We start from the raw sequence: 25149 nt of genomic DNA, 5'->3' as shown, positions 1-25149 counted from the left end.
TCATGCTGAAGCTCAAGTCACTGAAGTGATCCATCGTGCTGCCACAGGAGAGTGGTGCAGAGATGGGATGGCCAAGGAGATGCAGGAGGCACAGGGGGGGAGAGGGGCAGACCCTGGGAGGTGGGCAGCACCTGTAGCAGCAAGTACGAGGGGAACACAGGTAGTGAAAAGGGCTGGTGTTAGCACTTCCTATTTCATAGAATCATAAAATAGTTTCGTTTAGAAAGAATCTTAAAGATCATCTTGTTCCAACCCCTTAGCCAGGGACAGGGACACTATCCACTTCTCTAACTTATGTTGCTCCTGGAAAATAGGAATCTAGGTAAAGAGAAAGTGATATAGTCCTTGGGGAGGGAAAAAAACCCCAGAGCTGAGTCCAGCAGGTGTGAGTGGGGGAATCTGGAAGGCAAAGGGTGAAGCAGGGACAGTATCTCTTGTGTTAATGGAGAAAGAGTCACTTATCCCATCAGTGAAGCATCTCGTTCTGTGGGGAGGGTGGATTCTTCAGATTTGAGCATTACTTTCTGATTAACTAATTATTTACAATTTCATTAAATATGGTCTTCCAGTACAAAAACAGTTTGGAGCTGAGAAAGCTTTGCTTTTGCACCTCATAACTCAGGCCTTAATTCATCCATATTTCATATTCATTCACAGTCTGCTTTCTTCCTGCCTGACTTGTAAACTTTCTACTCAGTAAAAGCTGTGAGGTTTATCCATCTAGTAAATGAAGCTTGAGCCATAAAGTCTTTGTTGTAGCCACAGTGCAAAGACAGACAAAAGAGTAAAAGCTTTTATTAACAGAGATGAACTTAGGCCTCTGACATCTTACAGCAGGCCCTGACAAAGTAGATGTAGTCAAAATCTAATTTTTAAAACAGAGAGCAAAATTCATAGGCTGCACATCGTCACATCCTCTTTGCACTGGCTAGAATTATGTTCTGCCAAGGGGACAGTGAGAGAAGCTGTTTACCAGTGTGATGATTTATTCCTATTTACGGTTGGTTTCTTTGGGAAGTGCAAGTAATTTTTTACAAAGATGTGTTTTAACTGCAGTTTGGAACCCAAAAAGCCTCTTAATTCTTGAATGTGATTTTGAACAGGTTTTTATCTTTCAAAAAAACTCCTAACAATTGTGTTTTGGTCAGCTCATTACAGATAACAGTAATTGTTTTAACAAGTGCTGTACCTAAATGATGAGTTACTGCCCCAGTGAATGCCTGCATTGCTGGGTCACTTGGAGGTTTTGTAGGAGTATTTTCATTGCCCATACATAAATAGTTTTCCTTCCTGATGAATTCACAAGCTGCTGCCGCGGAGTCTCCCTGTGTATCATCTGTGTATTACCCGGTGTCTGAAGCTAAGTGGGTAGCTCACAGCAACGTATTTCATCCATGTCCTTTGGTTTCAGATGCAGCGCCCACTTCCAGCTGTCCGGGAGCACCTCCATTACCCAGCCTTGCGGTAGAGCAAATAACATTCTGGCCTCAGTCTTCCAGCAGTAGATTAGTGACAGCAGTAGGCAGACAACTTTTGTCCCCGGGGAATATTAGAAATCTAGAGCTAGAAATAGATGGATTAACTGAAATGCAACCCAACCTCTGATCTACATTATTGTCTCTCTTCTTTATCTCACAGGGGAAGCAGAGATAAAGAGTGATAGACACTGATAATGATGGAAGTCCGTGATAATACACCGAAGTGATAAACTTCTTTGTGGCCCTCATTGTGCCCAGTTGTCTTCAGCTGGTTATGAGCTCTAGCCTCAAGCTATTTACACCATGATCAGGCTAGTAATTAGCAAAATGTTTAATATAATATAGAAGCAATTAGGAGGTGATAACACGCAATTAAGATGTGTTTTCAGATTAAAGATTTTATAGTGCTCTCTTTCTTGGAAAGATAAAGTGCCTATCTCAAAATGTCAAACTGCAGTGATTTAATCTGAGTTATTTTCAATTAATATGCATGTATTCTTGCGATGTGTTCACCGTTGTTATTGACATTGATAAATTAAGCTCATCCCAGCAGAATTTATCCTTGAGTCGCTCTATATTTCCTGAATGTCAGTTCTTTATCCGTATTTTTTTTATGCCTACAAGCTGTGCACGATCTAACTCTAAGTCCCTTGATTCATCCCTGGGATTACAGTAATGTGTCAGTCTGAGTGGAACAATAATCTGAAAGGGCATTGTTATAAATAGTGTGTTAGAATATAATTGTTTGTCATGTCGTTTCTCCCCTTTAAATCCCTCTGAGTCCTGTTTAAGTAATTTAGACAGCTAGAATGACAAGAGTCTTGAGACTTCACTTATAGAGTTGTCCAACCAGTCTTCAGCCTACCCAGTCTTTTGAGACCATCTCATCTGCAAAGTAGAAAGTGCAAAGAACAGATGAGTTCCGACTACATTGTGGATTTGCTATGAGATTTTGCTCAGGCCATTTATAGAAAAATATAAATGCTACTGATACCAATTTTGCCCTGCTTTGTCAATGAAAATGCTTAGACAATAGACATTAGGGTGTTTCCTATCATCAATTAAGAATTTAAAATCCTAAGGATGCTTTTTGATGAAGTTCCTAATTATAAAAAAAACCCAAACATGACACAGGAAAGACAGAAAGATTTTTTATTATTGTTTTCAATGGTGCCAGCTTTTAAGCAAAAGTAGTAATACTTCCAAGGAAAAAAATTTCTAGAAATGAGTGTCCTATTAGGTCATCCTGTCCAGTTCCTGGATCATGCAGTATTATTCTTTGTGATGCATTTTTGTGCTGTTTGGTTGTCTCTAGATTTTTCAGACGTGCAATGAAGCACCCAAACATCAGAGGATCTGCACACAGCATGTATCAGAAAGGTTTATCTCAATTTAACAAGTATTTCCTCTCCTGTTTTCGTAAATATTTTCCCAGTAGCTAATGCCCACAGTTATCAAATATTTGAGTTTATGTCTCTTCTTTTGCTCTTTCTAGGACCCACTTAATGGTATTTTTTTCAGATGTAGCTGCAAAAAGGCAAGTTAGCTGACAGTCATTGCTAAGCAATGAAATTTTTATTTGGTTTTGTGTCATGCAACAGTGATTAAACTCTTTTGAGACCATGGATTTAGCAAAGTAAGATGATATAACTCATCACAGCTTAAACTGACTGGCCAGTTGCTGTTATCATTTAGTGAGCTAACCCAGTTCTTCACAGGGCTGCTTGAACATGTTAAAATGCTGCTGTTTGATAATCCCTGAGTCACTGTTGGTCAAACCAGGCATATTTGATTCTTGCCTATAAATAAGCACTTGCAATATTCTTCATTAATTCTGCAGGCCAACTTCCAGCCTCTCAGTCTCTCAGTGTCTCTCAGGTAAGTCACAGGGGACGTAGAACAAAATGCAGCTCTTGAATGTTATCTGTGAATACCTGGGTGTCATGTCCTTCAGCTCAGGTTCACAGAATTTTTAAAAGACAAGCAAAAAAAAAAAAAAAAACCAACACGATTAAAGGGAGCTGGCAAAAAGCTGTAGAAGTGTCATCTGGCACCACTGTTCATTATACAGAAAAATATATTGACTTTTACATATACAAATGATCTGAGATAAAACTGTGAAGACTTGAAAAAAAGGCTTTCTAGTGCCAAAAGGAAAAAGGAAAAAAAAGTATTAAGAACCTCTGCTGAATTTTTTTGGTGAGTAGGTAAACAACTGTACCTGAGTCAGAGGGGGCAAGGTTAGCTTTTCTCAGCTGATTTACCTTATCAGTACCAAGGACAGATGAAAAGCAGTGACAATGCAGCTGGCAAGTCCTAACAGCCTGTTTTGTCTTGGATCAGCACCAGAGGTATTACCAGTTATGTCCTGTCTACACAGAAGGTTTTGAACCAAAAAGAATTATGATATTTCTTTCTCCTGGTCCATGGGGTAATTCTGTGGGAGTAGCTTTGCTCAGGGGACCATGGCTGGGACTTGCTGGATGCATCATCCAGAAGGGATGCAGCAGTGGGTGTGAGGTAGAGTCTGCAACACCAGGACAGGTATCCCAGCCTGTGCCAGCTGCTGCTTCAGCCAGCCTGATCCTGCAGTGGGCCACCTGGACTCCAGCATGTGAGATTTTGGGGAGATTTCTTGCTAGTTGAGCCAAACAATGCATGGAGATCAGTGGAGCAGCCAAGGTCACTTTTTCAAGATCACCCCATTGTGTTCATCCTGAAGCTCAGGAAAGCCTCTGGTTTTCCAAGTTCCCTCCCTAAACAAGTAGTGCAGTAGTCCAGAGAAGTTAACAGAGGGAGATAGTAAATATGATTGGAAAAGTACAGAATCAGAATAAAAATTTCTAATGTTGACCATATAAGAATAATACATAAGCAAACATAGCAGCCACAGAAATTTGTTAATTACATGGTGATATGAACTGGAAGAGGTATTTCTATGTTGGGTTTGCCTTCAGCTACAATTATAAGACCATTTGTACAGTATATTTTTGTTCAATATTTTTCTTTACAGGAACTCTATCAATGCCATATACAAAGCTTACTGAATTATGCCACTTACATATTTAATGACAAGTAATCTTTCCAGGAACTATTATGGATCTAAATGTGGTTATAGTAAGGCTATTCAATAGCTACTTTGACTTATACAAATATCCATTTTGCAAACTTGCAGACTTAATTATAATGTAGCCTAGCTATAGATCAGTTTTAGTCGTGCTTCTAACAAGTTCTTTTACTTTTTACTAAAAACTATGTGCATTACAAAATAGTCTCAAATTGTTTTTGCGGTCCTTATATTATCCCCTCACAGATGAGACAGTGGCCTTTAAAATAATGTTGCAAAATGTGCAGGGAGTTGTGATTGCTGTTTCTCTGGATTAATTTCTACATCAGAGATTACTACAGGGATTACTAGATTTCTATGTTATTCTGAATTCAGAATCAGGCCCAATATTCCATGCAAATTATCTTTCCTATGTGATGTAACAGGAAAGGGAAGAATTTTCACTAGATCAACAGTGTCAGCCAGTAAAAGAAAAGGTACTGTTCTTTTTTCTTGTGTTTGTTTCTCTGCTTTCACATTTATGTAACACACATTTAAGAAAAAAGAGGAAAACAGATTTTAGTGGTGCTACCTTTGAACCTTAGAGTTGCTTTCCAACACTTATTGCAGTACTAACAAGCCACAGGTGTACACTACAGGAGCGGGTGAAAATGTAATTGAGGGGTATGATGACAGTTAATTGTCCATAATGTATTTATCCCAAGATGCACTTATGCATCTGTTATATATTTAGGTATTTGTTACTAGTAGCTTTGGTGATACTTAAGCAGAGGGGCATCTATATCTAAAAGACAATAAAAAAGGAAAATGCTGTCAAGGGGCTCTAAAGTGGCAAGACAAAGAAAGTTCGTCTCTTTTTCAGTGTCTCTGAAATGAATAGATCTATTTATTTCAATGGGATTTTTTTTCCACATATCCTATATTAGGGTTTGACTCCTGTTTCTGGGTGTACTACAGAACTGAATTACTTGATTACCTGCAGGCATTTTAGTAGTGGTGTATTTTGATATTTGCCTTTCTAATATAGTTTCTTCTCTGTTTCAGCTTATTGTTGTTATAAAACAGCTTTGCACAATAGACTAAAGTAGTGTCTATTCACCCATTGACACATAGAGGATTTATGTGTGGGAGTAACCCACAAACTTCCCCTCCTCTTTATTGCCTCCCTCCATGCATGCCTTGAGAATAGATGTGATAATTAGTCATCTACTTTTATCTATATTTGTATGCCATCCAGACATGTAAGATGAGAACAAGAAGTGACTGTATTGAAGCGGTGTCCTGAATTCAAAATACAGTGATACAGTTTGGATGACTTTAGAAGATTATACATTTTTGGGGCCTACTTTTCCTTTCTGTGAAGTCAACAGCAAAACTCTCACAAGGGTCAGCAGTGAGAGGAACGGAGACACAAAAATGAGGTTATTCTTTTGGGGATTGTTCAGCAGGAGTCAAACTGCTGAAATCAAACCACATATCTTTAAAATTCAGTGTAGATTGGACTAATAAAAAAATCATTTTAGGGCAGTGGTTAGTATCAGGAAGACACTCAGTGAGTAGCAGATGCTCACAAAGATTATGATGTAAATGGGGGACGCTGTACAAGGGGGAGAAGCTTGTCCCACATCAGGCAGTGGGAGCACGGAGATCCCAACCCAGCTCTGCAGCACACTGTATTATTTGGAAAGTTAACTTTCCAAGCAGTCTGTCTTTCTTGCCATGAAACTGGCCCTGCATTTGTATTTGTTTGCACAGGCTCCCATCAAGTTTAACAGTATTTTGTGGGGGGGACAGTAGTCCCACTTCATATGAGATCAGGGCCTATATAACCACATTATCTTAAAAGACCAGAGCTCAGTTCATATCAGAAGCTGTTTGCTCATTTGAAACTGGCTAAACATTAGCATCTTAGAAATATTATCTGAAGTTGCTGAACACTTATATTAACCTGCTGCATGCTTGGAGTGCTCTGATAAAATGCAGTTGCTGTGGTAATTGTTATATTACGTTCAGAAAAAGTGCCAAGAATATATTGCTTGCAAAATGACTGTGCAGTTCAGCTCTAATCTACATGGCAAAATTGTTTACTAAAATAAAAATAAAATACCAAGTCTTTGCATAAACAAGTATATTCAGAAGTATACTCTTTATTAAACTTTTAACACCAAAATTATGCTCATAGTTTTTTAACCAGATGCTACTTGTAACATTTCCTGTTTGTTAAAAACAAAACCAAAAAGCATATAGCGCCCAAGAAAACCCAACAGAAAACAAAACCCCCAAAACACAACAAACCCAAACCACCAGAGGATGATTTCCTTAAGAATGTTCTCTCAGGTATGTCCAGAATATTAATTAGGCCCATCTATTTCTGTCGGATAATAACAATGTCCAAGAACTGAATAGAATCTGTGACCTGTGAAAGGGCCATTCATATGCTTTAGTCTGCCTTAGCGCATTCCTTAACAAGTGAACATAGACCTTTTTCATAGTCATCCTAAATGTTTCAACTGTGTGTTTCATGGTTTGGTTCTTGTGTCTCCAAAACACATAGCTTTTTTTTTCTCTCCCTCTTTCTTTCTTTTCTTTTCTGTCTCTTTACTCTCTCTCACTTTTTTTTTTTTCCAGTCTAGTGGGAAGTATTCCATGCTCTCCTCATTTAAATGCTTATGCCTTTATGGTTATTTTTACTGCCATACCTATGGGGCTTCTTACTTTATTGCCTGTAGCTGAAGGATATTTTAAAGGAATTAAATTTATTCAGTTTAAATCTTCAGGGGGATACAACAATATCTTAAACAATTAGCAATAATTAAAAAGCATCTATTCGAACTGTGCAAAAAGCAAATAGATTTTATTTAAATACAGTAGTCAGGACTAAAGGTTTTTTTCATTAAAACCAGGAAGGGTCTCACCTCCTCCCAAACCTTCTTTATTTTAGGCAACTTTTCAGCAGTTACTGTTTTTTAAGTATTTTGTCATCTGTTGGTTCAGAGCATTTCCCAGAGCGTTTGCATTAGGCATTACCAAAGACTCCGCAGGGTTCTGCCTAAGCTGAGGGTAGAAGTTGAGTTGCTTTGGAACCTTAAGAGCCTGTTCTGTTTAACGTGGCTCTTTCTATGTTCTCACTGGCTGTACACATTTATCTGCAGAACAGTAGTCTAATAGAAATCAGATCAAATATATGTAATTGCTGTGTATACCCGTAACTATAATGCTTACAATAAATAGCAAAATGACATTAGAAATATTTTACAAAGAAGACTCTGGTCAGTGTGTGATTGTTGGATTTGGCTGGATTTGCAGTAGTGACTCTCCTTTGACACAGTGATATGAGTGGGCAGAACAATACTCACGAGTGGTGTGAGTGCCAGAAGCAGTTTCTGCTGTGACTGGTCACCAGACATGGTGGAAGTACCTTCAGATGGGACTCCAGAAGCTACCTGTGGTTAGATCTCAGTCAGAGCTCCTTCCCAAGGCAGTCCCAGGCCTTTCTGCTTGGCCATAATGCATGCTTAGGAATGTAAAGTCAAACCTGGGACATTTTAATTTGTACTGCTATGGTCAAATTAGGGTGTTCGTGCCATCCCTTGCTTGTGTCTGCTCTTCTCCCTCACTCTCTGTTCAAAACTATGCTCACAATTTTCTTGAGGATTATAGCACAAAAAAAGCTATTGGGGTACAGTGTCACTTAAGTACTTTTGGTAGCAGTTCTGAGTCAAAGATGCTTGTCCCTACCTGATCACTCTTGGTCTCACAGCACAGCTCATTGATCAGAAAAGAAAGGTGTGCTGGCACATGATGGAGGCCAGGGCCTGGCAGCCAGGGAAAAGGAGCATCTCATAGGGCTGAGGCTGAGCAGTAACTGCTTGTGCCAGTGGAGAATAACATCTGCAGAACTACACTTTTCCTGGGTTGTAATCAAAACAACAGATTCAAAAGAATCTGTTCAAAAGTTCAAAAGTTTTGTTTGCATAGATTTTCAAGGTGCTTAAAAACATGTGGATTCAGGTCACTTTTTTTAAATTATTTTTTTTAATTAGCCAATTAACTAATGTGGTTTGGGGTTTTGTTTCAGCTCAGAGTCTGAGGATATATTCGTAAGAAGATGAAAGGGAAGGGATAGATTCTAGACAGTTTGTTGTAAGTGCCAAAGAAAGTGACAGCTATCTACATGAGCAAAATTTCTAACAGTGCCTCACATCCACTGGAAAATGCTTAAGAGTCCACAAATAGAAAAAGGTTAAAAACTACTGACCTAAATAATTGGTTCAATTTTCAAGACTGCTGAGCATCCAACTGTTCTCATTGATTATAAACAGATGATGATAACGAATAACAGCTACCATAGTTGATGAAAGGCATCTTTTCTGGGAAACTTGTCCACAGATGCTTAGAAAAAGGATACATCTAATACAAGTCTTTGATAAGGAGGAACATTTCTCTCTTGGTTGTCTATTTTGTATGCATAGCGTACATAAATATTTTTGCTTTCACACTAGCTTACATTTCTTAGAACTTGGTTTAGAATTGAACTGTAGCTGATAAGAGGAAGCATAAGACAAGATCTTATTTTCATGTGTGGATGGTAGGCTGCGTCATGCTTCAATCCTGAAACTGCTTCCATATTTACTGTATTGCTTGACCACCTTTTTAAAACTTAGTAAATTCAACATCCTATAATACAGAGGAGTTAGAAAAATGTGTGAGTAATGTGTTACATTTTATACCAGCTTTAGGTCTTTTCTTGGTTTCTGCATCCAACAGATTTTGTGGTTTGATTCCATATTGTTGTGGTAAATACAGAAGAGCTGTGTTGTTTACTGGGAGGAAAATTGTACCAAGTGTTACCAGGAGAAAATTGATGCTTGCACTTTTAAAATTCTGAAACACTCTCCTTAAAGTTTTTCTTTTTGATGTTGTGATTCATATACTTCAGATCTCTTGGGTTTTAGAGCTTTGTTTTAATTAATCTTTTGAAAGTTCTTGCAAGATTGATGTGGGCAGTGATTTTTGTCAGTCTTGTTTTGCAATACTAATGCTTGTGGCTGAGAAGGACCTAAGCTGAAAATGTGTGATGTTCTTTGGTCTAGGAGGATTGGGTTAGAGAACATCTAGGCAGACTTGAGATCCAAAAGCCCACAGGCCCTGACAGGCTGTATCCATGCATAGCAAGGCCACTTACAATCATCTTTGAAAGGTTATGGTAATCAGAAGAGGTGCCTGAGGACTGGAAGAAAGCAAATGTCAACCTGGAGTTCAAAGGGGCAAGAAGGAGGACCCAGGGAACTACTGTCCAGTCACCTTCACATCAATTTCTGGAAAGTTTATGGAGTGTCTCATTCTGGAGGCCATCTCTATCCACATGGATGACAAGAAGGTGATGGGGGGTAGTCAGCATGGATTCACTAAAGGTAAATCATGCTTGTGCAACTTCATTGCCTTCTACAATAGAACAATTTCCTGGATGGGTGAGGTGAGAGTAGAGGATATTTTCTACCTTGAATTCAGCAGGGCTTTAGACACTGTCTCTCACAGTGTCATTGTAGGCAAACTCAATGGAAGTGGGGACAGGATGAGTGGACAGTGAGGTGGATTGAGACTTGGCTGAATGGCAGATCCCAGAGGATTTTAATCACTGCCACAGGGTCTAGTTGGATGCCTGTCAATAGTGGTGTCCCCCAAGGTTCAATAATGGGCCCAGTACTGTTTACCTTTTCCATCAATGACTTGGATGAAGGGCCAGATGCCTCCTCGGCAAGTCTGCTGATGACACAAACCTGGGAGGAGTGGCCAATACCCCAAAGGGCTGTGTAGCCCTTCAGAGAGAGCTTGAGAGGCTGGAGAGATGGGCAGAGAGGAAGCATCTGAAACTGAACAAAGGCAAATGCAGGGTCCTGCACATGGAGAATAATAATCCCAAGCACTAGGACAGTGCTGGGTCCTTGTGTCCAGCAAGCGAATCAAGCCATGCAAGGGGTGAATGCAGTGATAGCTGTGCTAGTACTGAATTGGCTCTCCTCACATACTGCTCCTTTTAGTGACACCCAAATGCACTTAAAATTATCAGTTTCACGTTGTTACTTAAGAGTTAAAGAGAAGTTGTTTAATAAATACTTAAGATCATCTCTCCATTCAGAAGATGAAGCCAGAAAGCCAAATTCAGAGAATCCTGGGGGCTGTAGAAACAGGAAGGCTGCTGAGAACACACACATGCAAATGGCAAATTTGATTACAACGATGGGCTGTCTGCTTTGCAGCTCCTGGAAGCCCACCCTCAGCCATAAAAATGCAAAAATAGTGCAACAGGCAATGTGACAGAACAGGGCTCTCTGTATTCATTCACAATTAGGTGTTCTATTCTGTTGTCACCAGATGCTGCCACGCACATTACACAACAGAAATGGGATTAGCAGGAATAACAAAAACCTGTCAAAGCACAAAACCATGGCCTAGTAGTCCTGACAAATTAAACAGCCTACAATGAGTGCCAGAGCATGAAAATCACTCACCCTTCCTCTACTATCTCTTAGAGGTAGGCAGTAAATGCCTTCTTAAAGGCAGGCCACCATGCAGCCAACACTAGATGTAGAGGAAAAAAGGCATTTTCATTTCTGATGGAGACTAAATTAAGGACAAACCACCTTAACATAACTAGTAAATATCTGAAAGATGGATGTTTCTTTCTGTTAAATATGGAATAATTCATATCCTGCTATGGCTTAAGTGGCCCACGTTAGCAACCCTGTAATACCCCAACAATCCATTTACACATGTAGGAGCTTCCATGGAGTGCTGTTAGTTTTATTTGTATTTGTGTAATGCAAGATAAAATAGGCCCAATAGCTATGTAAAACTCCTGTTTTGCTAACCATGTTCATGCTGGTGGGTCATCAACATGGGATGTTGGAAGATTCAGAGCATGAGGGAAGACTCTTTGAACAGAAGATAGCTCTAAGGCTGGAAACCAAGTGCCAAGTGATGAGTTGTGTATTACTCTGGGATGGCTTCAGTGTTCATAGGTTTTTAAGATAAAAACAGAAAGCTTGTGTCTATTACAGCCATTTTACCTATCTTGAGTTTAATAATGGTGTCATTAAACTGAGCAGCCAACTGTGCTTGAAATTTTTCTAGAGGTATATGACAAGTTGCTTTTTGTAGCACTGTTGTCCATCTTGCATCAAACTCATGTCAAAAGCAGTGACTTGCAACAAGCTTTTTCATGTGCTTTTTTCAAGGTTTCTTTTGGTTTTGTGGGTTACCTGTCACTCATCCTACCTTAATAGTCCCTGTAGATGATGATCATTGTCCATTTCTCTTGCATCTGTACACCCCTTTAGCTGGATGTTTTTCTCTGAGCCATTCTCAGACACTATTTGCTTGTCCTAAACTTGGTGAACTTTTATTCTTGCCATAACCTCAGCTGTACTTTTCTTCTTTTTTTCTACATGTGATATCTAATAACAGAAGTGATGTGCACATCTGCTGTAGGGAAATAGGAGCTAAGTGGCTGAAAGATCAAAATCTTTAGGCAGTTTTTTAGATGATACTTTCCCAGTGTGCTTTTTTCCTTCCCTATACTTCTTTATCCTCACTTTTCTTCCTCCCTAAGGGGTGGCAGATAAGTCATTCAGCTTTAGTGCTACTGTAAGTTTAGATGACCAATTCAGCAAGGGTGACAAATGCTACTTTCTTGCCTCTTTCCTGACCCCATAAGATTTCCAAGATTTCTTCTGGGAATTACTTACAGAAGATGTATTTTTTCATCTGTGGCACAAAACCCATTTTTCCCCTTTATTTCCGCCCTCTGAGAAAGTCCTTGGAGTAATAGGTAAAATGTCAGAAATAATTAAGAAAAATACTGATATACACTGTGGCAGAGAATTATACCTTTTGAGATGGTCATTGCCATCATCTGTAATCAGTCCCCTGACAGATATAAATATCAGCTTTATCACCTTGTTTTAGATGATGATGTCTTGAATCAATGTTGATGAAGACTATATTTTGGCAACTTCAGTTAAAGGAAAAGAATAGTTTCAATTGCGAAGCAGACAACGTAAGTTCAAAGTAGAGCAAGTACCTGACACAGAATACAGACATTCCTTTATATAATATCTATTTAATCCTGTTCATAAAAAATCTTTCTCATATGAGAAAAGGGAGGACAATAGCACAGTTCTGTCCCAAAAAAATTCTGACTAAGAGCTTGTTTTTTGCTTGGCATGGAGACCGTGTATCCAGTGAGTACCATGCCCAGGAGCAATGTCTTTTACTTTCTGGGCTAAGTGGCTATTTGGATTATTAGGTGTTTATGTCCTTAAGAAAGAACCTTTTTGTCCTGCATCTTAAAAGAAAAGATCATATTTATTTTCAGGGGAAATGTATCATGACTAGATTTATAGTACCATGTGCTCAAAGATCAAATTGCATGACCACAAGCATTTATATTTTTATTTATAGGAAATAATATAAAGAAGCAAGAAGCTTATGTGCAGCTAAAGTGTTTGGCATTTATCTTTTTCAAAATGCATTAGAAAGGCAAATGGACTTGGAATGCCAGTTAAAAAGCTAGAATCACTCACTGTAATTTATTACTTTTTACATTTAGGTAGATTCGAAGTACAAGTTATAGTGCCTGCAGTTCAACTGCTCTACTATATTTTATGAAGTACAAGATAGCAATTGGTTTCATAAGGGACTAAAGATTTGGTACTAAATCCTCTTCAACTTTTAAATACTACTTCTGTATTCTTTGATTTTTAAAAAATGCCTCAACAGCTATGTCTACATAGTAAGTGTGTACCTTAACCTGCTTTGGAATGGATCTCTATATAAAAAGCCATGTATCCACATGCAAATCTCTGTAGATCACTCAGCATTTTCTGGACCTCAGGAATTCTAGGATATTGGGACAGTGCTCAGGGCCAGAATTCTCATGGTCTACGTTACACTTAAAAGTTAGCTGGGTCCCAAGTCCTCAACGGGGGCATGCTTCACATGATGGACAATCCCTCAAGTGTTTAAGTGAGTGTAAACAAACTAATCTGCTCCCTCAAATCTTTCATATAAAAGCTACATTCTTCCAGAAACTTTTCTAGAATTTTTCTGGTATGTTTTGTCCTCTCTTTCTCTACCTTTAAATTTCTTTTCTCCTTCTCTATCTATTCAAAGCAAAACTATCAAAGGAACAATTATCCAATAATTATTATTATTAGCATCACAGATCCAGCAGGTCTCTGATGACAAGCAATATCTCAGTGTTCATTTTCATTACACATGTATGAAAATCCACTGAAGCTGACTTGGGGAAGTCTACACATTGCTGCCTTCATAGAATTCTGTATTCTGGAAGCATGGAAAAGTTCCTGATGCCTGAGATGTGCATGGACTCTCATGGAACATGATATGTGAATATAATCGAATATGGGTATCAAGGAGATAAAGAGTATGTTGTCTTTTCATGTAAATGTATCAGCAAAGTCCCCAGAATTAATTTATGGAAGCAGTAAGGAAAACTGACAGAGCATAGCAAGGCTGGAGACTTTTTCTCGTTGCTCAGCAGACTGTGTTGAGTGGCTGAGCTCAGCAGAGCACCACACACAGTCAGTTAAAATTATTGGCATCACCTGAAGGTTATTGTAATCTCTGGAAGACTGCCTGGCATGTGGATAGGTTTCACACACAATATGATGTGTGGTATGTAGCAAGTTTTGCATGTTTTCAGTAAGAATGCAAACCCAAGAGCTGCAGAGCATATCTGTGCAGAAATAGCTAAGGAGTAACAAAATATTGCGTCCTGGTGCCCCAAAACCTGGTTCCACTGGAGCTTCTGCAAATGCCCCTTATCCTCACCTCACTGCCGGCTCCACACTGCTTTGAAACAAGCTCTGTCCAGCTGACATTGCAAAGGCTGAGTCTGCCTTTGATTTTTAGCTTGGATCAGATGGGAACTTTTAAAGTAGGTCTTGTGATCATCTCCATCATTTATGCTTTTGCTCATGTTGAGGAACTGTCTCAAGTGCATGAACTGGAATTAATTTTGAATAAAAGTACACCAACTAGATCTGATATGCTCAAAATAGAAATAGGTACTTGGTCTGTGGGATTAAACAAAGGATAGTCCAAAGTGAAAATAAATAAATTAATTAAAATTTCTTGTAAGGTAGATTTCTGGTCCTCACTGTCAACTGTTTTGCTCTGAAAATCTTCTTCCTCTAGTCTGCACTGTTTGCCAATGTGGATGTAGCCTTAAGGTTCAGCTGAGCTTTTTTTTCCAGTGTAAAAAGATCTTTCTGATGGCTTCAGAAATTGTTCAGTCTATCTGTGGTTCATGTTCTTAAAGTGTGAAATGAAGAATATAATACTTAACCATCTTTATCAAACAGTACACAGATGAAAGCCCAAGCAAGTCCAAAGTGTAGTAATATTTTAGCTGTTACTACATCTCCAGGATCCTCATACAATTCTCTTTAATATATATATATTTTTTAAAGTTGCTTATCTGAACGGTAAAAATACACCAAAGTTGATGGCAGTGCACATAACCAAATCCTCTTAATATAAGCTCTGCTTGGTTTCCCATATGATTTTTAGTGCCTGGTAATTGTTTATGGATCAGTTTCCACTGAAATACTCCTTATTTGTGTATTTAGAAAGGTGAAGGAGAACAGAAGCTTCTCTTGGGGTAGCAGACAGTTGCTAAATAAATTTCTACTAAGTAGGTGCACTGTCACCCTAAATGGGGCATAAATAATGCATCAAATTTTAGAAATAATGATCTTAACTCGGGAAGATTGGTGCTGTGAATGTTTCGTGAGAAAACAAAACCACAATGTTTTGTCTTTTGTTTCAGCTGTTTTAATAATGCTCAATTTTTTTTCAGTGAGGACTTCAGGTCAATTGGATTGTTTCCATTGAATTGAGAAAATAAATAAATAAATAAATAAATATCCAAATGAAAATATATTTAGGTGGGGTTTTTCCTCTTTTTGAAAAAACAGAGGTACTTAGTACACAACATAGGAATTGCTTAATACACTGGGATATCAATCCATTTTTGTGGAATTGCAAGAAAGCATGATAAAATACAATTTGCTATTACTGTTGTTGGCAGTACTTTGAACTGGTGAAAGATGCGTTCCTTATTATTCAGAGGTATTTTACTTTCTGTGTTAATATATGACAAATATACAACCAGTTCTGTAAGTCCTTGAAAGATTTGAGATTCCCTTCAGTATTTTAAAATTAGGTTTGAGCCATCCTAAGTTTCAGCATGAGTTCTCATTGGCAGCATGATGTTAATAAATCATCAGAGCTGCATTGATCAACTGGCTTATTTAACACTGTACAAACAGCAAGAACTTAAACTGGGCCACAAGCCCCACTCTTTGCCATTAGGAAAGTTAATTATTTCACACTGACAGGTTATTAAGTTCCCTCTAGCCCCAGAGTTAATACAAAAAATATTTAGAAGAGATTCTTGGGCAAAGAGCAAGTTGGGTCACATCTGACCCCAGATGGAGCCGATCTGTTCCAGGTGAGACCCTCCCTGCTAGCTCTATTCAGAGCCTCAGCTTCTACACCTGAAAAATGGGGGAAATTATCTTGACCCTCACAATGTGGTTACAGATTTACTGGGTCCCATTCATTTCAATCCATTTTCTACTCCTGTTGTAGGATAGTATTTCCCAAGTGTTGTAATCTTTAAGCAATTATCTTAGACTTCAGTCTGACTCGGCTCATTACATGTTTCTCTGGTTTCCATTCCCTGCTCATCTTTCTTTGATGTTGCATTTTTATACATTACTTTCCCTACATGCACTTGTAGGATTCAGCCTGTATTGGCCTTATTAAAACTTTCACCATCTTCATAATGAACCGGCTCTGTTTTCTCATTTCATGTAATGAAAAGAAACCACTGTCAAATAGCAAACATTAATGGCACAAATTTCTGCATCTCACTAAACAGAAACACTTAGATCATCACCTGATAAATTTAGTGCAATTTGATCTAACACTATCTTCTTCAAAACACCAGCCTGGTATCTAAATTAGGTCTTAGATTAGAATTATCATCAAGTCTCTTTCCTTTAGGGAAAAACAGAAATATTTGGAAAATAATTCAGCCTATATGAGGCAAATCATTAAATACAAGATGAAGTTATGTGAACATGAAGCATGAGGAGCAGCCACAGACCCCTGGATTCCTGACTTCACATCTTTTTCAGAAGGAACATCCACATATGCCATATTCTTCAGCCTGCCAAAAAGGTAATGCTGAGAAAATAAGAAAAAGGGACCGAAGATCATGACTGCCATGGAGATGAACAAGCGTCCACTATTTTTTCTGATACCAGAAGTGTGGGGATTAAATGAAGGCAACATGCACAGCCTCAGAGGGGACCAAGATGGTTCTCCACAGTGCAAGCCTGCATGCTCTGAGTACTGATCCTTTATGGAGCAGGTCAGTAGGCAGCTGGAGAAGTTTGTGGAAGAGAAATTCACCAAGGCCTGCTAGTGGGAAGTCTCTAAGCTGCAAATTTTTGGAGGCTGGCAAAGTTTTCTGGGTAAATATCGCTAAATGTTTCTTCCTTGCTTGTACTAACTCCCAGTCATCCCCTTGGTCACTGTTAAGGCCAGCAGGACTGAACACACATCTTGCACAAGACATTGTAAGACCTCTTTTCTGATATTCAGTACCTCAGCTGTCTGCATTTGCTAGGTGGAGGGAATATGTGTCTGTTCACAAAGTGTGGTTATGGGGTCCATGTGGAGGAAGGGCTGTTCAGACTTACTCATGGGTCCGCTCTGGCAGCCAAGTTGCACCTATGCATTAGCACTGGTTAAAGTTTCTAATACAGCATTAAATTGAATTTGAAATGAATGAGCTGATAGAAATGCTATCTGGATGGTCACATTTCAGATCAGCAAGACTGGATTTCTTTTCATTTGAGAGGACTCTGATCTAATTTTTCGTCTTGCCACCAGATTTTTATTTCTCCCAGTCGTGGATGTATTGAGCTACATCCTGGTAAAACACACAAATATTTTCTAACTGCAAACCATTGTGTTTCAGTGGTCTCAGCTTTTCAGATTGTTATCTGCAACTGTTATTACTATGCTATTGTAACCACCACTTTTTTCCAGATTGAATGTGCTGCTATTTGAACTCTGATCCCATGGATAGACTGTGAGCAGTGCCTTTAGTAGGATGGCAAATGCTGTGCTGCTAAACCACGGCCATAAAATGGGAATTGTTTCTTTGTATACAATGACCACTGAAAAAAGAAAATAAGCTATAGTTTTTTACTAATGGATGAATTTTGTGAATTAAAATATTTAACCATTTTAAAGCATGGAGTGTGGATGTGCTAAGTTGTTTGTGGGATTGAATTTCTAATAACTTTTTTAATTGGAGGTTGAATTCAATGGTGCAAATTGGGAGATCTTAATAAGCATGTAAACCACTAATCACACCACTAGGCAGATCTTGATGTATCTTCAATAATTAATTCAGGCAGATATCCTTAAATAATTCAGTGATTTTTAATTAAAGAAAATAGGGTATTTAGTTGATTTTTTTAGTCTGGGGAATATTTATCAACATGATTCCATGCCTTTACTTTTCTCTAATATTTTTTCTCTCCCTGCTTGTTATTTTATGACTTTTGGATTCTTTCTTAGTTAAATATTTTTCTAAGAGCAGAGACTTTGATTTGTAAATGTGAATGTGATCAATAAAAACTTATGGCTTCAAAGTGTCCTTATTTATATTTAAATCCTTCCTCTCACCTGCTGTTTGCTGCTTTTTAGTTATGTCACCATTCCCACTGGAGCTCAAAAAATTTAGCTGGTCCTCTCTAAACTCCCAGACATGTTCTTTTCCCATGTACTCTTCCGTCCCTGCAGCTTCTGATGTAAAACAGATTTAAGTTTGCATAGAGCAGAGGTCAACATGAAAGCTTAAAACAAAACAAAAAAAAAAAAGCTGGCATTCAACTTCTAGCTCTGGTTCTTATTATAACTCAAAGCTCTATTTTAGTAATTTAAAAATGGTAGTATTGTTCTACATCCATAACCTACCTTTAACCGAGTTTCTTAATGACTGTGATGCCCAGTTTAGATAAACTTCTAGACTGGCTGATGAGTATTTGGATGAACTGCAGGCAGTTGTGCCACAATGGTAAAACTGACAATTATTTTTCAAAATGATCTGTGTGAAGTTTACATTTATTTTGCTTTAGATTATGGCCAAGAGCAAAGCTTTGAACTCGTTTCTCCTATTCCTGAGTAGTTATTTGCAAAATCATTACTTTGGTGAACCTTTTATATGGGTATTGGGAGCAGTGGCTACATGAGATCCCTTCAGTGACATATTTCCTAAAAGTTTATTGCCAAGTGCTTCAAATATTTATTCTTTTTTTTTAAGCAGACCAACTTTTTCTGCTCTGTATTTTGTACTATCACATCCCTTTCTGAAAGGCTCAGTAAATAATCGTGAGTTAAGCGTTGAATGAGGATTAAATGCTGCATGTTACAGCTCAATGTGTTAGTCCATTTACCAGTGTTGTATACACATACCCAGCCTTCTGCATTTTTCAGTGTTAATCAGATGGAAATAGCAATTGGAGGTGCAATTCAGTGTTGTGCTTAAGGTCATTAAACCCTGTGGTAATGGGTAAATCCAGAGCCTGCTGTGGCCTTACCAGGCAATTTGGCAAAGAAATCAGTGCTATTTTACTGATACGATGCGAGCCGGACAATGACTGCATCCCTGCTAAGGGACAAAGCCCCACTGTATCAATTTGCTGTATTTTAACCTATGTGGAACATGTCCAAGGTGACGAGGATCTAACCTGAGTGCCCCACAGCCTCTCCCCTTCTTGGGTGAGGAGTGTATCCAGAACAGGCCTAGAGCTGCTCCTCAGTTAGTGCCAAGAGTGTTTGTCCTTCTGCTCTTCAGTTCAACAACCATCTCAGGAGTAAATTTCTGCTTTCAGTAAAAACTGCTTTTTTCACAGGAGCTTCATTCATGCAAGATGAATCCTGAGATGAGATAGAAAGTAAAGGAAGATATTCACTGTAATAATTAATTATAAATCAAAATAGAAAAAAAATTGTGAAGGTTTAGGCCTTATCTGTAGTGAGTCTGAAATCAGACTGAAGTTAGAAGGACACAAGAGGTATGAGCCCCTTCATGGGAGCTCAGTAAAGGCTGTAGTCTGTAGTCTGCAAAGTCTAAGACTAGGTGTCAGCTGTGAATTTGGTATTGATTTAGCACCTCTTTTGCTTCTGGATAAAAGTGACCATTCTTTCTTCAATGGTAATTTATTGCTCCTGTGGTAGAGATGGATTCTTTGTGGAGACAGAAGGTAGGGTAGAATGTGGAGAGCAGATTAAAAAGGCACTGGTGAAACAGAGTCCTCTGAAAAAGTGGATGGAGGGGTTTTTACGTCTGATAGCTAAAAAAACATCATGGCCCTAGGGTCTCCAAATGTGTTTGATTCTTTTGTGTGCAATAAGGAATTTGAGCTCTTTGAGCATTTTGGGGAAGGTCAGGTGGTTAATTTTGAAGTGTTTGCCACAGCTGTGTAAATGTTAGAGAATCCCATGAGGCCTTGAACACATATTATAAACTCAGGAGCTCTGAGGTGGGCATTGTAAGAGGCAGGACTTTATCACAAGAAAACTGCTGATGGAAAGGGAGAGTCATTTACAAATGATTCTGAGATGGAAGGAAGGAGAGCATAAACTGCCATGCAATTTGGATCTTACATGCCATGGGATATTCAAGTAACAGATATCCTTTAGAATCCACTGAAGATTTAAGATTATTTTAATATTTCTCATTCCTTGCTCAAGAGCTTTGTTAAGCATGCCAAACAGTAGAATATTTTGGAAATTTCAACAAATGTTATTGTTAACCCCAAAGTGCTTAAAAGTAATGAATTCAATTTCAAAAAAAGCTTTAGAAATTTAAAATAATAGAAACAATACATGCAATACATGTTAGTGATAATGTGGCATATTTTCAAGCAGTCTCTGATATTATTAAGAGTTATATACCTTGTCTTTTTATTTTTAGACTTAATATATTGTATATCCTCTATTGTAACAGAAAAAGACTAAATAACTGAGACTTGCATATAATCTTAATATGGCAATATTGTCCAGAAGGCAGTATTTTTCCTTCAAATCTGGCAATCCATCTTCACTCTTGTTTCCATACTAATTACTCATCCACACTATAGTGTGCTGATTAAAGTCAGAAAACTAGAATTTCCCGGTCCTATTTCTACTCTTTTGCATTACAATAATGAAATATTGTAATATTCTGCTGCTCATAATCTTGAGGATTTTTTAAATGCTTTTCTTTTTTTTTTTTTTTTTTGTGATGAAATCAGCAAAAAGAAATTTTGATACTCTCTGATTGGAGAAGAAGGTGATCATATTCAGTCTTGTGTATGATCAGTGGACTTGTCTGGGCAGTGTTATAGTGTGAGAATGGGCTAAACTGAAGAATGTGGTAGAAGATTTTAAAATTATTTTTGGGTTCATGCATAGGAAAACAAGATTTAAAGCTTTGCATTTCAATGGACTTGCAATTCTTCCTTTGCAAATACAAGATACAGCCCTGAAACTACTACAGGTCTTCATCTGAATATTAGATCACATCCTGCTGAAAGAAACATTCTCTCAAGAATGTTGTTCATTGGCTAAATTTTCATCATCATCATCAAGGGCTCAGGTAAGAGTTCACGTGCTTTTGAACTCCTCATATTCAAGAAATTGTTGCATAGAAATATGGCAATGCATTGCATTTTGTTTGCTGGAGACTCAGATTCTGTCCCCCTTATTGTCCTTCCATAATTACTTCACAGAGGATCACCAAAATAAATATGAGTATTTACGGAGAGTTGGCTGTCTCCACTCATAAGCAGGACAATCAAGACACTATTATTTTCATGAAAATTCTTTTTTATGCTTAAAAAGCTGCATTATATTTACTTAAACCTTTTTTTTCCCCTCCTTTTTTCTTCCCTTGCAGTTGGAGCTAAGTGAAAATTCTGTCTTCAGAATCTCAAGTTTCAAAAGCAGCATAACTCTGGATTTTGGATGGTCTGGCTTCCTTTTCCAGGGATGTGTCAAGTCCAGTATTTCAGTGTGAAACACTGATGTGACAGACTGCCATAATGCAATGTGTTTAACCACCTCAATGATGCATCAAGTGAAAGGAGTTCCCAAAGATTCAGTTCACACATGCACACACACACAAAAAAATGAGGGGTAAACAGAATGGGAAGCGGAACATAAATCTTTTTCACATAGTTTGGCACAAATTCAATTATAATTTGTAAATGTTCAATCAATTAGACCACTCAGTTGTTTAACTTATAACTTTGAAGGCAGATTATCTTTTCCAAGAGGAAAGCTTCTTTTAACCAAGACCTTTTATGTTAACTGCTCCAGAAGGAAAATGCTACATGAATAGGGATTCAGGAGAAAAGTGTGTAATACCAGGATGTCTTTGGCTGAATTTCAAGATTTTCGTAGGAACAGGCTAACCTTTAAAGTGCCAAATGACACACAAACACTCCCCAGCTCAGAAGAAAAAAGAAACCCATGCTTTTTTGCCCCTTACACTAGAAATAGTAATCTAGTGTCTTTATAATGTGTAATATTTATAGTGATAATTTAATATTAGTTGCAGGTACATTTGGAAGTTGAAAAAACTGCATAAAAGCCCATTACTTTGTCCTTAATTTTTCAGAGTCTCACTTTCACACTGGTTTTACTCATAGCCTCTTTAAGTTCAAAACCTGTCAATTCCCATAAAAAATATCGTAGTCTTCATACATTATCAATAGTTGCTTCTCAAACCTCGGGAATTGCAGTTGCATGGCTTAGCTGGCACCTGGGTGCCATGGAGGGAAGACTTATAAATATAGAGATACAGAAAACAAAGAACAAGAAGGGAAGGAGATCAATACCAGGTGATACACAATGTGCACTGTTGTGTTTTTTGAGTTCCAGCTTTGTCATCAGGGCTGGAAGAACCCTTGTTAAACCTTTTTTCCTGCTGCAGGTGCAGAGAGCGGGAACACTGGTGGGTTTGGCAGTCCTGTGATGGCACCAGAAGAAACACTGGCACAGTGGAGCTGGAGGTATGTCCCCTCTGCAAACTTGCAGGACTAGTTCACTGAACATACTTTATGTGGACAAACCAGAGCTGTCTGCAGCCCGGGAGCAGATTGGAGCAGTTAAAGAGTGGCTGTGGTCCACTGACAAAACAGCAACTGAAATATTGTTCAAACTGAAAACATTGCATTTACTCTCTCTCCTATTGAAGGCAGTCGCTGTGTTGGCTGCACAAGGATTTTGACTGGGCACTGAACATGTAGACCAAAACTAAATCATAACCAGAGTCTGTCTGAAATCTTGTCTGCCAACAAGCACAACAGAAATGATGTCTGTCCAAGCACTGCTGCCGCTGGGTTAAGACATATTGTAAGGCTGAGCTGCCTCACTAGCTCTGGCTGAGTTCAGGAGTCTGGCTGCCTGCTTTTGACTGCATGTAACCTTTTCAAAAGCACCCAAATATCTTGCAAGCCTGAATCTCATTGAAAGGCAGATAGCTGAGGGCTGACTAACATAAACAACAACCTAAATGCAGTGAAATTGCCTGGAATGGTCTCATAAATCTCAGAGCTCTCATTTTGCCAGAGTTTAGGTAGTTGTACTCTGTAGAAGCTGCAGAGTTACCAGCTGAGTGCTAAACAGTGTTTAGTTGGCCAAAACTGGCTGATTTTTGGAAGAGAAAGTGGCTGGTAATTTTTTTCAGCCTCCCATTGCCTATGTCTGTTGATCTGCTGTGGGACTTTGCACTGGCTACGAAATATTGGTCTGTAGGTGTGTGATCCTCCGTGCCTGCTCCATGTGCCATCCAAGGTGGTGTTGAGTGTGGGGTGCTCCCACAATCCTGTGGCATGCCAGCTCTCTTTAATTCAGTGAGGACTGGAGGATTTTTTTCCCTGTGGATCTTTTACATGCAAGTCAGGCTTCACATAGTCAACAGTCAAAAAAAAAAAAAAAAAAAAAGGAAAAAAAATCCTTCACTACAGAGACAAATAGCAACATGTGGCTGGAAGATAACAGAAATTTACATGCAAGTGCAAAAATTAAATATGGAAATATGAAAATGAGGTTTTGGGGGTTTTTTAAGCAAAAGAACTGATTCACTTTTCATTGCTGGAAATTGCATGGGGTTTTATTTCCTCAGCAGCTGATCTCAAAAAAAAAAATAGAAAAAAAAATCCATAGATGCACCATCACTGTACCCTGACTTTTTGGTTTGCTTTGGAAGTGGGAGTCTTCTGCAAAACTTTGCAGCTGGCCTGAAAAACAACAAAAAAGATAAAGGCAAAAGAGTACATTAGAACTAAATGTGCAGAATGCCGATGTGCAGCCTTTCTGCCTTCCCTTCTCTACCTTCAGTCTTCCTGCAGTGTCATACCTTACCAAGTACAAGAACACTGGATTTCTTTTAAAAGACTGTTTCTTCCTTTTCCACTGTCATTTTCTGCAGCTCCTCCCTTCCTCTGTATCCCTTCTCCCTGTCTGCAGCCCACATCTTTGCCAGATAGTTAATGTAAAAATGATTACCTCAGCTTCTTGCAGGCTCTGCCTCTGCTCTTTGGTGGTTTAAACAAGTTGCCTGGTTGCTGAAAAAAAATCACAGTGCTCAGCAACAAGGCTGGTTGTCTCAGAGCCACATCATCCTGGAGGTGGCTGTTAAGAGCTGCCTCCAGGAGTAGCAGAGAGATAGATACAGACTCCAGTGTTAAAGAGGCAGACTGTTGGGATCACTCTGTTCCTTCTCCTGTTAATGACTGAGTCTGTATTTACAGAGGAATAAAGTAAAAAAAACCCCACCCATGGTCCTGTAATTTTCATTAGTCCCCAAGAAATGAAATTATTGAAGTACTCTTTGGAAGAGAAGAAAATTAGTTATCTACGCTTCCTCTTCCTATGCAGGGATTTTGTATGATTTTTCCCCATATTGCATTTTAAAGTGCATGGTGCTGGGACTGTCCCTCACCAGGGGCCTTTGCTGTGTCAGGTACAATTACAAACCAAGGCTAATTGGGGTCAATATTCCATTATATGAAGCAAAGTGATAAGGAAATGAGCTTTTATCTGAAAGTTACTGGTCCTGGCCTGTGTGTGGAGGCAGTCCTGACTGGAAAGAAACACAGGCCCATTTTGCACTTACAGACACCAAATTTTTGGGGTGCAAAAATTAGCAGTGACTTACTGAGTTTTCCTATCAGAATATATCCCGAAAACTGCTAGTGCTCCAAGTCTGAGATGCATTTTTGCCCTGTAAAACACCAGAAAACACTTTCTGTTTAAAATTTTTAAAAATGTGTGTAGTTTGATAGTTAATTAGCTTCAATATTATCTAAAAAGACAGCTTGACAGCTTTCCATTAAACAAACAATAAAGAATCTAAAATAGGAGTGGTTTATCAGTCCCATGCTATATAACATGAGCCTCGTGACAGCCCACCCCTCATGGAGGGGTGCAGGGAAAGGCCATTAA

The 25149-nt window shown here is 38.6% G+C and overlaps 2 long non-coding RNA genes across 5 annotated transcripts in view; one reads left to right on the top strand and one right to left on the bottom strand.

Moving 5' to 3' along the window:
- Positions 1-12273: 12273 nt before the first annotated feature.
- The window catches only part of LOC116448977, an 86293-nt gene continuing 73417 nt past the window's right edge, over positions 12274-25149 (top strand). For 2 of the 3 annotated variants that reach the window (XR_004242178.1, XR_004242180.1), the window contains exon 1: positions 12274-22712. This is a non-coding gene — a long non-coding RNA (uncharacterized LOC116448977). The remainder of the gene's footprint in view (positions 22713-25149) is intronic. The other variant, XR_004242179.1, reaches the window with a different exon arrangement.
- LOC116448978 lies at positions 20366-24971 on the bottom strand. 2 transcript variants are annotated; one of them, XR_004242181.1, is made up of 2 exons: positions 24863-24971; positions 20366-23942 (listed from the first exon to the last, which is right to left on the bottom strand). It is a non-coding gene; the product is annotated as an uncharacterized LOC116448978 (long non-coding RNA). The 2 variants fall into 2 exon arrangements; XR_004242182.1 differs by lacking the exon at positions 24863-24971 and adding an exon at positions 24211-24341.

The sequence above is a fragment of the Corvus moneduloides genome, chromosome 10, assembly GCF_009650955.1.
Source record: "Corvus moneduloides isolate bCorMon1 chromosome 10, bCorMon1.pri, whole genome shotgun sequence".
NCBI lineage: Eukaryota > Metazoa > Chordata > Aves > Passeriformes > Corvidae > Corvus > Corvus moneduloides.
This window is presented reverse-complemented; position numbering and strand designations above follow the sequence as displayed.